Source organism: Glossina fuscipes, unplaced genomic scaffold, assembly GCF_014805625.2.
Source record: "Glossina fuscipes isolate IAEA_lab_2018 unplaced genomic scaffold, Yale_Gfus_2 224, whole genome shotgun sequence".
NCBI lineage: Eukaryota > Metazoa > Arthropoda > Insecta > Diptera > Glossinidae > Glossina > Glossina fuscipes.
The window spans coordinates 1,348,233-1,361,603 of NW_023998567.1; the positions used below are offsets into that span (position 1 = coordinate 1,348,233).

Consider the following 13,371-nt stretch of genomic DNA (forward strand, 5'->3'; position numbering starts at 1 on the left):
TTAGTTCATCATTAGCATCTATTTTCACTGGTATGCACGTGGTAAAGAAAGACCGCAGTTTCCGAAACGGCAATTTTGCCACAACATGCACACGAGATCACGTCCATCAAGGAGCTTCAAAGATCCAAATAGGGAGACGAAATCAAATTTATTTGTGATCATTTAAAACTATAAGCAATATTCCGTTAATGAATAAGTGTTGTAGTGTGAGGTCGCGCGAAATAACAGGTCGCAGGCGATTGGCGCATGTATTAAGCATAAACGTAGATGGAATATAACTCTGATTGGCTGCGGGTCTATAATTAAGCTATTAAGGGAAACTTATATGAAGATATTTTCAAAGCTTAACGGTTTAAAAAGTTTTGTAGAAAACTAATTATAAAAAAAATTCTCTTCTATTAGAAATCTAAATGTGACATTAATGCTCGTAGTGGGTTTATTTTCTTATTTATTGCAGCAATTATCAGAGAGAGAGTTTACTCTTCTGAATTGTCTTTCTTTTAATAATATTAACAATTTCGTTCTCTCTATTAAATTAGTGCCTCTGCTGCATAATCACCGCTTTCGCCCTTGCATTATTGATCGCCGTAGCTGTTCTTATTGCACTTTATCTATGTCCTCTTGCCACAAACGTGGCTGGCCCAGGCGGCCCATTCGAAATATAAAACTTCAATAGAAAAGAGAAGAAGTGAAAGTTTCTTACATTATCTTCACTACGGATTTTTTATACTGTTATTGGGAGCATGCGACGCAAACTGCAACAAACATTGGAGTTACTGTGTTCAAAGTGATATTTTGCGGAACTCAATATTTCGACAAAAGCTTTCTAACGACGAATTAGAGATTCCTCAACTATATTCGGTACACAAACCTAGATGTATTTCAAAACAGACTACAATTCGGTTCAATAAAATGCAAATACTTGTTTATATATTTAGTCGTCTCGCAGATTTAACTTAGCTAACAAATTTATTTAGTCTACTAATTTAAAATCGATATGGTAACTCTGGTATGAAAAAGGTAAAAAGCTTGAGCATCGTTTTGATAACTTTTGAATACATTAAGTGTCGAAAGGGATATTGATAATTGGTCGAAAGGAATATTGCGCTTCTGAAATTATTTTCTTTCTTGCGCAATCATTTGTTACACATAAAATGTGCAGAGTTTGGCAGGCGCAGAATCGGTTTTATCGTCATTTCCTCCGACGGCTTGCGATTGGGCTGTCGGGAATGCGGGCAATAGGTATAAACCTTTATTATTATTTTATGTTTCTAAACAGAGGCTTTTCAAAGTAAGAAAGCTAACAGCTATTTTATGGAGGAAGTTTACAGCTCAAGAGTGCCAGTTTAGGGGGTTTAGATACTTAGATGATATTACTAGCTCTTTGAGGAAGAAAAAACATTTAAAATTCTGATCGAAGGAGTGCTGTTTTAAAAGCATTTCCGCGGATTGCGGATTCGACTACATCCTCCTAAAATGGGGACGAGTTTTAACATAGACGCAGAAAATTTCGGTTCCTAGCTGTTCCCTCTACTTCAGGATCTTATGGCGCTACGTCGGTGGTACCACAAGTACTTTGTGTGGTTCTTAAGTAGTAAATAAGCGTATAATAATAAGTAAGTGTAAAGATTCACCGTCGTCTTGTAGACGATGGCCTATGCGTAATAATCGTAATCGATTAAAAGTAGTTCTCTCACGAAAATCCATATTTGTTTCCAGATTCTCCATTGAATACTATGAAATCACATACTTAACTTCCAATTGACGAGCCACAAAAGTGAATGTTCTCAAGTTCAAAGAGTAACTTTTATGATGCCCTTTATAAATTTATTATTGAAAGCTCTTTTTGGTCTCAAAGGATGTTAGTGAAGCAGTTTGTCGTTAGGAAACGGAGCGGATATAGATTTCCATTAGCAGAGCCAGTGACGCTGCCTCCTTCAAGAAACTAAGTACGCCTACGGACTTTCAAACAACTTTGCATCTCTATGCTGATTCGGCCGATTGCTACTATTATATGCGATATGTTCGCAGAATTTTTCCAACGGAATTATTTGTTATATAATTTTCCTCATATTAAGCAAGCATTCAGTATGTATGGATTTCATATTTTCTGAAGGTAAATGACGAGCGGTGTAAAAATCCTGCTCAGCAAATGCAGATGGTATCCCGTCTTCCATTTTGAGAATGTTCGCAAATGAGATGTATATTTTATTTATTGGGATTTTAAATTTATTCCTACTTACTGGCAAATTCTCCACGGGATGGAAGAACAGTTTCATTCGCCCGTGCACAAAGCTTATAACAGGCACTTGATCGATAATTGCGGAGGCATTTCTAAACATAGCTCTCTACCAAAGTTTTTTGAATAGCGCGAAGAACAAACTTTAGGATGAAATTAATTATATCCCCCGTTCGAAGAATATTTCTGCCGCGGTGGCGCTAATACGTAAGTACCAGGATACGTACATGGAACCCAATATATTTTTCCACAAATTCGTATCAAATAAAAGAGTTCATATTAAGAGAGTGTGCATAGGCAGAAAGTCGCGCAATATACGATCTTTTATAAGTTGGTATTTTTCAACTCAACTGCAAGAAATGTAAGAAAATAATTCGCTGTGGATAATTTTGTAATTCAATCTATGAAACATGCATGAATACTTTGTTTTTTACTACGGGAAATTAGCTGGAAAACTTTATGTAAGATCTTCCAAGAAAGAAAGAGAGCTAAGATTCTTCGCCTAGCACAGTTATTCGCTCGTTTTGGTAGTAATACTCCAAAAAGTTCACTTTATTTTGACGCAAAGCCATAATTGTCACGAAAGCCCTCATAATGGAAGGTCAGATTTCCTTTCCATAAGTGCTTGCGTTTCGTGATAGCGCCTGTATATGTTGTGGTCCAAGAAAAGACCTATGTGATCCAAATTCACTACAGTTGATTTTTTTATTGAAACGTTACTATGAATTAATTTTCATCGTAAAATATTATTATATTTTTTCGGAGTAATTACTACTCAGACGTCGTATATGAAGTGGAGCCGACAAATAGACATATGTGGTTCTAATTAGGTCCACCTAATTTTTTAATAAATTACCACAAAAAAAAAGAAAGCCGATTTCGTGAACAAAATAAACTTGACAATCATGATGGTTTTATGTACATTTTTTGCTGCCGACAATCGTGAAAATGGTATTGGTGAAAAATAATATTACTTAACCGTCTGACGATGTCAGGAATTATCCCAATGGTTACATATGAATTAAGATTTATTCAAATGTGAACTACAAAATTTTCTTAATTGAACACGATTGTAATGAAAAATAAATCATGCTAATATATGTATTTATTATCTACCATACCCTGAGTAGCCGAAGGCGAGGAATCTCGACTAGCAAGTCAATGGTCGTGGGTTCGAATCTCAAGTGCGGTAGAGTTTTCAATAAAAGCCGATAGCCTTAGATGCTAGTGCTTTTAAGAGTTTAGTATTAGAATTTATTTCTCTGGCGAAATTATTAATAATAATAATAATAATGTTATCTACCACAGCAAAAGCGTTCATGAACATCATCAAACACAAAAACAACTTTGTCTAATTCACAGTGGCCTGGTGGAACTCCGCTGTAGATAATTGACGGTTTGTTGTTTTATCTGCACATAAATGAAGAAGCAAAGTGAAGTTTGCAAACTTGCAAGTAAGCAAATGAATAGTAAAGACCGTAAGGTTTTCCCTTAGAAAAAAAAAAAGAGAGAGATATTAACAGATGCATGCAAAATTATAAAGGCATGTTGAATGTGTAAACACACTGAAATAGAAGTGCGAACGATTGGAGAAGACTTTGCAAGGATTAAAACGACCGAAACCGACAAAGCCGAAACAAAAAAGGTGAAAGTGGCGCTGTAACGATACTGTTATATTCTATCTATCTGTTCAAAAACTATAGAAAACTGCTAATTGAATTAGATTTTAGGGCAACTCGCAAGTGCCACTTTAGGAGGATTGGAGCTTTGCTGAGCTAGCTAGTTCGTGAGATAAAGGACGGGTTATATGTTTTTGGCTCACTGACCCTCCTCAGACTACTACAACTAAAAGAATAGAACGCACTTACCCTTTAACGGAGACGGACGTAACCTAACATAGCGAATGGGCATCCTTGTGCTCCCGGCCCTTCCTATACCTCCCTGCTTATGGTCTTCTTTGGCTCGTGGAAGACCCCCCTAAAGCCCCCTAAACTACCTTCTCTTAATATGTTAAAATATATAATAGTTGCGGATTAATTTCTTTAACCCTAATTATGTATATGGGCATTTTTGTATATGTTTATATACGTATAGTAACTTTTACATATAAACGAAACAAATCGTTTTTTTTTGTTTTTATGAAATGATAATTAATATAAATATATGAGATCACGCTTACTTGCTTCGGGAAAATAATCACATATATTTAAAGAGTAAGGTGTAATATCATAATTCCCTCTAAAATTACGCAGGACCATAATTATTGCATATTAATGTTCCCTATTAGTTTGGCGAGAAGCCCATCGATTAATACCATTGCCTTGATTGACCGCAGTGCGTTGTGGGTAGGAAATAAAAAAATGAATAGATCTCTATGTAAATGAGCACATATTTCCAAGCTGACTTGTGCACGGTACAGCAGTGATCCCAATTATGGTAAACCAGAGTAATCATATTTCTGGCACTACGCAATTAAAATACTGATTACGGAACAATAGGCCCGGACACAAAGGGACCAATCCAAATATTCCATTCCAGCTTTGGTCATATGAACAATCACTAATTTATAGGAGTAGTATATGTGTGGAGAAACATCGACGCGACGAACAGCATACTTTTGTTGGTAAGTATATTATAAATTTTGTTTTCCATGTTTTTTTTATTAGAAAAAATCTGTACAGCTGATTTTCTTGCTCATATGTGGCATAAAATGGATAAGCTGCATTAGTTATACTGGAAGAATAGGAAGTAAAGATGAGTACTTTAATTAATTCACCGGGGAATTTGTAAGGGTCATTTATAGGGAATGTAGAAAAGCTTTTCAATTTAAGCTACCTTACCTTAGAGATTATTTGTCAAAATTTAAGTATTATTAAGTATATTCGTTTATTTATTGCGCGATTAAGGCCCAATTTGTCAGTTGTACCGTGCAATAAAGAGTTGTACATATCAATTGCGAAGAGAGTAATGGAGGGGAATAGGCTAAAATATCTAATGAATTTCGTGGATTCAGATCGTTTTCAAACTCTTGTTTAGAAAAATTAGCTAAGTATTTAAAACCCAGTCAGTTTAAAGTTTTAATGAAAACGTTTATGAAACCACAAAAATTAGTGTTAAAAAGTCGGAAGTGTGCCTTTCCTTGCGGTTATATAAGTGGCATTAAGAAATTTGATAAACTGACCTACAATTATTTGTCCGATCGCGAATGTAGTGAGGCTAACTACTATTTGGGTCAGAGGGTATTGGACGCTTTCGAATGTCAAATCCTTAAAGTTTACAAGGTTCTATTCCTTCAAAGCGATGTCTTGATACTAACCGACGTTTGCTAAAATTGCTAAAATGAGTTCGAGAACAACTTCTATGAACTGACGAATAATACTATTTATGGGAAAACTATGGAAAATGTTGAAAAGCGTCGGGATGTTCGCTTAGTTATTAAATGTAAAAGCAGAAGGAATTCTAAAGGCTATAGAGCTCTTATAGCGAAGCCTAACCTTAATGAAATATTCGATAATGGTTCGTTTTTTCATGGAATTAAGTGAAATATAAATAGTGCATGGTAAACCAATATATATGGGGCTAACTGTCTTAGAACTCTCTAAGTGGTTGATGTACGATTTTTACTACAACTTTTTAATTAATCAAGACCAAAGAATGAAGATAATATATATGGATAGAGATTCATTCATAATAGAATCTTATCGTAATATATATGTTATTAAAAATAATCCTAATAAATTTGACACATTAATTCAAATCCCGGCAATATTGATAATATTAATCGTAACAACAAAAAAGTATTAGTTTGATGAAAGATGAGAATGCTAGGAGAATTACGACCAAATTTTCGAGTTTAAAAGTTAAAGCGTCCTCAACGATGAAGCCAATAATAAAGAACAAGACGTGGTAAAAAGATGTGTAACTGACAAGTTAATATACAGTGAGTATAAGCACTGCATTATAAATAGAAAATCTTTTTATGGTGAACAGAGCCATAAGCAGCAGATCTTACAGGTTGTACACAAAAATCTGCAAAAAAATAGCTTTAGATTATTTATATGACAAGCAATACATTTCAGAGGATAGAATTTCCACACCAGAGTCGGGAAATTATAAAATAACTAATCAAAATACATAAATAACAATGCGTAAGCATTATATACGCATTATATACGCATATATATGAATACATGTAAAAAATGTAATACGCAATGAAAATATTTGGGGTTTTGTTTTATTTAGATTTTAATACTAACAGCAACAGTATAATTAATAATAACATCAGACGCTTTCGTTTCATCTTATGCATTTTTATCCAAGTCCTTCAGTTTTGTTAAGTCCTGAATTATGAGTTTCATCAAACCTTAGCCATTTCACAAAAGGTTCCCTTCTACTTTAATATATTTTCCACTAAATCGGCTTTCTCGTCAAGAACTTTTTCCATTTTGCATTCAGAAAGTAATGCTAATATTTCATTCTTCTTTTAATCCTAAATAATGTAAGTAGCAGGATTTGTAATTTTTATTTTACATACAGCAGCTTTCATAAGAACGGATGTGTAATAATGGCTAATTTTATAATCTTTCATAAACTTTTTAAAATCTTTATTAAAAAATTCCTTACCCTGATCGGTCTGAATATTTTTTGGAGAGATATATTTTCTTTCTAGTACCTCTCTCGTAGTTTTAACTATCTCAAATGAACTTTCCATTTTATTGGCTGTGCGAAAGCATATTTGAAAAATGCTGCAAAGAGGTTTTTGTAGCCTTTATTTAGTTTTTGAAATGGAATTAACTCAATTAAATCGATTTGGCAGGTATCATTAATTTTTTGAATCGCTTTTAAAAAAATTTTTTTCAGTTTGATTTGTGAATCTTATTAACTACTTGAATTTTACTCACTTTTCACAAACCTTACGGCTATTTATTAATCGACCTTATGCAAAACGTAAATGACTTACTAATGAGATACAGAACCATCATATTTAATTAAAGTTTTTGCTGTTGCTTCTGTGACACTGGAGAAAATGGTCTTAAAAAAGAACTTAAATCGAAATTAAGACAAGCTTTAATCAACTGTTCTGATGATGAGTTAATCAAAACTTTGACTGAGATTATCTTTAAATTAGAAACAATAAACTAAAAAATGAAGATTTGGAGGCTTTAGAAAAGTATATAAAAGAACTTCGATTCATCTCGAGTCCAAACGCGACCATAAAGTACAAAAGAAATGTTATTTTGCAGAAAGGTAGTGGCTTCTTGCCTACAAGCTTAGCGTCGCTATTATTTGGAATTATCGGAAAATTGTTAGACAAGGTTCAATAAATTGAAGCCTAGATTAAAGGTATTACTATATTTCAATAATGTCTCTTTCATAACGTAACAAATTAAACAAGAATTAAGCACTTATATTAAAAGCCTATTAAGAAAAACTTTAATCCCATACCTGAAAAGATGTTTTCTAAAAATGATATAGTGTGTTGAAAACATAATATGTTACTTATATAGTTCACATTTATTCATTAGTGGCTTCTTGATAATTGCTAACTGAACAGTTTCTAGTTAACTTCTGTTGTTTACTTCAACTTATAGTTTCATAACTATTTATTAAATTTGCACTGTTACTTATTAATGCTTATGATAACGTAATTGATAAAACTAGGTTAATATAAATATAGGTTATTGCGTAAAGTTACGAAAGTGCTTATACTAGTGTGCTTGGTAAATCTAGGGTATTAAAATATAGCAAGACTTGCAAAGTGCAAACCTTGCTTAAATCAAATAAGTAAAATAAAATAGAAAATAATTAAATGTCAGAAATAACACTACAATAGACGGTGTGAAAGTTAACATTGAGGCACCTGAAATCCCTCTAAAAAACGATGATAGCAGAGAAAAATTACAAAGTAAAAAGAAAAGTACAGAAGCCACAACAATTAAGCGCACAACCTCAAAAATTTGACAGAAAACCGAGAATTCAGAAACGCACTTATCTGTATAACACTCGACTTAGAAGACAACGTAAAACCAAAATTGGTGTAATTAAAAATGCAGATCTTATCAATTTGAACGGCAAACAAAAATCAATTCAGAGATTTCAGAGAAGACTGAAAATAGTTTTAAGTGGAGTGCTTTATTAAACTGTTTCCACCAACGTTAAATAAAAAACTATTACAAACGAATTTTGAGTTCATTTGTTCTATAGATTTTAAGCTATGAACTACATGGAGAATTTTTACGTTAGTTTATTAAGCAATAATTCGGTTGCCGTTTACGAAAAGAATACTTTGTTCTCATTTACAAATATTATAAATCTCCCTACTATTACAAATGATCGTTAGTAAATTGGAATAACTGAATTGTTTTAAAATAATGTCAATATCAACAATTACCTCCTGAAGTACAAGCGCGGGAATATTCGCTATTATTTATTTATACGGATAAAATAAAATTTAGTTGTTTTGGAATTAAAATTTTGAGATGGCTTCGTGTTCTGATGTTTAATGGAAATAACAATTGATTTGAGTTCAAAAGCGTAGAATACAACAGCCTTAAAATTGCTGCTATAAAAGACATCTTTATACTCATAGTTAATGCAGATGGTGCCCTATATAATTTTTGTGACTCCATTATACCTACTTACATTATTCTTCACATTAGAAAAAAGAAAACGGCATTAAAATAATGCCGATATAAATGAGAGCACATGTAAAATTTCATTCAGGAGTGTAACAAAGTGACATGGAGAAAGTGTATACTTCATATTATTTTAGTCAAATTGGAGGCGGGATAAGTCACATAGGATCATTATATATATCACCTCGAGTAGTACAACATGGGCACGGTATTGGCTCATTCTTCGCGTCTTCCTTTAGAAATGTAAAACCGTTGTTTCTATCGATTTCGAATGCGATTAAAGACCAAGCTGGCTACTGGCAAATATATTTTGAGTGATTTCAGTGGCAAACCACTCAGAAACATTTGGAATAGCAAGGCAAAAAGGCTTTCAGTAAGTTGAAAGTAAAAGCGTTAAACAAGATATCTAAATTTCAAAAAGGGTCTGGAAAGCGTAGTATAAGACGTTGCATCAAAAAGAAAATACGTTGGTCACAAAATAAATCTAAAGCGAAACGCATGAAAAAATTCAATCTACGTAAGAAAGTAAAGGATATATTTGCCTAGGCACTGTGAGTACTTATACATCCGATACAATACAGCATTCTAAATACAGAAGAGGCCTCATATAATCCGATTCTATCTTTAGACAAACCTAATTTCTTAGAATTTTTTTGCCTTGGTAATGGGGATACGTATCGTCGTCTTTGCAGTGTTTATTTAAAATTGATTGTTCAATTGAAGAATAAAGATAATTTTGATGTTACTGATGATAAGTGTAGCGTTTTTAATAATCTTCTACACTCAATGTTTCGAAGCGTCTCCGTGTATTTAAACAATGTTCTGGTTTCGCAAACTGGTAGCAATTGTCACTATAGGTCATACATACAAACTCTTCTTAATTATGGCACTGATGCTCGTCGAACACATTTATCATGTTCTGGATTGTATCCAAACCACTACATAGGAGAAGTTTTTAATGATAGCAAAAAACAATTAACTGAGCTGTTTGGTAAGATTAATACAGTTGAATTGTTTGCAAAGCTGCATAGAGATATTTTTAATCCACTTAAACTCTTTCTAAATAACGTTAATTTGCGCATTATATTTAATTTGGAGAAATCATTTTACTTAATGGAAGAGGTCCAAACCTACTTTCATAATAGCAAATACAGAGTGCTCTAATCAACCACGAGAGCGGTGGGTTGCCTTTTACTTCAATTCGAAGTTAGCAGCAGAATATTTTAAATCTTATGGTCAAAAACCATTGAAGAAAGAATCTTGCAATTCCTTAAATAGAAGCTGCGAAACGTATATATATACCGAGTAGCATCTCCCAGGATACTTTTCAAGCATTTGCTTATTTCAAACAATTTAGTAGAACTGAGTACAGTTTTAATGATAAGAAAATACTCAAACTACTTAAAAAGAATTTTTAATAAATTAGATGTTACATTTTCAATTTAGACACCAAACCCTTTATTTTCGTCTTGAATAAACTCAAAAATAACTGCACTAGTTATAGATTTATCCCTTCCTCGACAGACAGTATGTTGGATATTATTTTCTTTCAATTTTTATACGGGTTTTTGAATGGGCATACTTGACTAAGGCACTTCGATAGAAATATCCACAGTAAGTCCCCTCAGGCGATTCCAAGTAAAGAGCAATTTTTTCTCCAAGGTGTGTTGCTCTTGCTTTACAAATGATACCTCGTCAATCTTATAAGTGCAACCTTGGCCTGAAGACTTCCAGGCGTCATTAAAAGAAAATACGAGACTTTTACTGAAAAGTATTTCTTACCATGTCTTTTTTTTGGTTGCTCATATCGACCAAGTACTTCTTTCTCCAATCAAGCGTTTTAAGAAATTGACCAAAATTGAGTTTATAAGTTATTTGTATAGATTAAACGCAGGTCACATTCACATCATTATCCCTCTTACCACCAGGAGAATAAAATAAAAACACAATGTTAATTTTTATTTATTTAATTCTTTAGTTTATTATCTCATCCTAATAAATTTCAACAAACTATCATTTGAAACTATCATTTAAAAAAATTAGTAATCTGTCGTAATTGCTGGTTCAAAATAGAGTTGTTGAAACCATCACTGAAATAATAATCATAGTTTACGTCTTCATCGAAATATGCTTGAAACCAATATCGAGGGTCGTACTAAGAATTCCCACTTTAAAGGAACTACCATATTTGGCTATTCTCTATGATATTTGATTGCGAGACGGCTGCCCAATTTAACTCCGATCTCTGACAACCTGGAGTCCACGACTCTGAAGAATATCTACTAGGCTGCTCTGACAAAAGATCTCGTTGTCGTCGGAAATTCAAATAACTTTCCGACTTTGGGAAGATATAAAGATGGCGGTGTCTATTGTCATTGAAGAATGGTAGGTATCTAATGTACTCATTCACGTCCTCTATCGATCTTCGCCTTGTATTGACGATAACGTTGGTGTTGACGATATAGACGTTATGCTGTTTGAGTATTTTTAGATTAAGTTAAGAGAAAACTCTGCTTATAAAGAATAGAAATGTGGGCGAACTTACCTCCAAGCATTACCTGTAAAATTCCCTCTGGCTTTTATTGCTTCTAAATTTTTCACAAAAAAGTTCTTAAGTATGATCATAAAGTAATAAATACAATTTTAACTTTTTTGTCGTACCGTTCCACCTATTCGGATTTAATTGTTATCTGCACCATAAATAATGTATGTCGTTAAAACAATCCTTTTCCCCTTTGGTTTATTAGGATGTTTGTAATAACAAAAGAATTGAAAGGAATGATCGAAAGACATTTTTCCTGAACGTAATATGATGGTATGCTGGGTATGTGCTGTTATTTTAAGGCGTGTGAAAGGGTAAACGTTACGCGTGCGAAGGAAAGGTTGGTATGTGTTAGTGACGTGAGTTGGAGGGTGAGAAGTGTGTGTATATGTATGTCTGTGAGTGTGTGGGTGTGTTTGGATGTGAAGTAATGTGCTCGGTGCGGGCAAATGCATACCCGTCTTTCCATCATGTACATGCCAATATCCGGAGAGGCCGTTAATGGGATAAGCACAAAAATAGAAATGGTTCTCTTTTCTGCAGGCCGAAATTCACGACGGCTTTCCCTCATACATACAATACTATTCGGAAATGCCGTTATTGAGATAAAAAAAGGAAATTGTTTTGCTGTCCCAAATTCGCGTCGACTTTTCCCCATATATATACTACCTATAGGTCACTTTAACTGCTACCAAGTCAAACGCTATAAACTATAAGATATTACAAAGATAAGATTCCACAAAGATATTCTACCGCGATTATAAAAGCCGTTAATATCACCAGAGTCAACGATCGACTCGGTGATAAAACACTAGTGCCACTGTGCTTAATAAAAGATCAATGCCAAAAGCAAAATATAGAGGCAAAGTGCGTACTTCACACTCAAGATATCTTCGTTTCGTTAACCATATATAGTTTCATACCAAATACGGTCGATATTAAATGTATAGCAACGATTGCTAATTCAGAGAAGTGCCGATATGATGCTGGAGACGTATTTGAGTTGGAATTTAGCGGGATTTTGTTTTTGCATTGAGGTTATATAAATTTGGTGACTTTTGAAATTTTATCAAATTACAAAATATAACTATGTACTATTCTAACGTTCTGTTAACTTAGGTTTCTATTTATTAATAATACAACAACAACAAAAAGAATAAAATTCATGTCTAAATATATAAAAGAGGTGAATTAATAGTTCTATTTACCAGCTTAATCAATAAGGAAACACCGAGGATAAATCCACGTTTCGCAAGTGACGGTAAAGGTAATAAAATCAGTCTATTTCCATAAGGAGCCAAAGAAACCAGCGTGTCCCACCCGCTAAGAACAAAAAGCAGAAATTACTTTTGAACGATAGTCTTGAATCTACATAGGATCTATAGGAAGTAAATACACATTCAAGCGTTGGTGTGATTAAGCACGTCTACAGTCTTTTTGTAATACAAAGATCGTCCAATTCTTTGAACTTAGCGTTAGTCTTTTTTAAAACAGACCTCAATATACAAACTAAAACAATTTCATTGATCAAATAGAACACCAAACTCCATTGACGAATCTAAATTCTCCAATTTTCGTTAATCTAAGAATTAAGCAGTATGGAACGAACTCCTCCTTGAGAATGAAAGCTTCTTACACTTTTTGAGATTTAATTTCATAAAATTAAACGACCACCATATAACCAAATCATTTAAGTCAATTTGAAGTTGATACCATTTTAATTAGAAAGTAAAAGAAGAAGAAAGCTTTACATCGTCATCGTACCTTAAGACATGGCTGGATTTAATCACCGAAGAGACATTGTTAATGTACAGGATAAACAGAAAGAATTCTAAATGGCTTCTTTGAGGGCGCCTAACCTCACGAAAAAATGATAAGAAGTGATTGAGTTGAGCAGAACTTTAAGCGATCCGTTATGAACATCAGAGCTTGTCCATTTCAATGAGCATAAATAA

General features: G+C 33.4%; 1 pseudogene; it reads right to left on the minus strand.

Annotated features, from left to right (window-relative positions):
* Window positions 1–4,611: 4,611 nt before the first annotated feature.
* On the minus strand, window positions 4,612–12,253 carry LOC119642491 (annotated as a pseudogene).
* Between the last annotated feature and the right edge of the window lie 1,118 nt (window positions 12,254–13,371).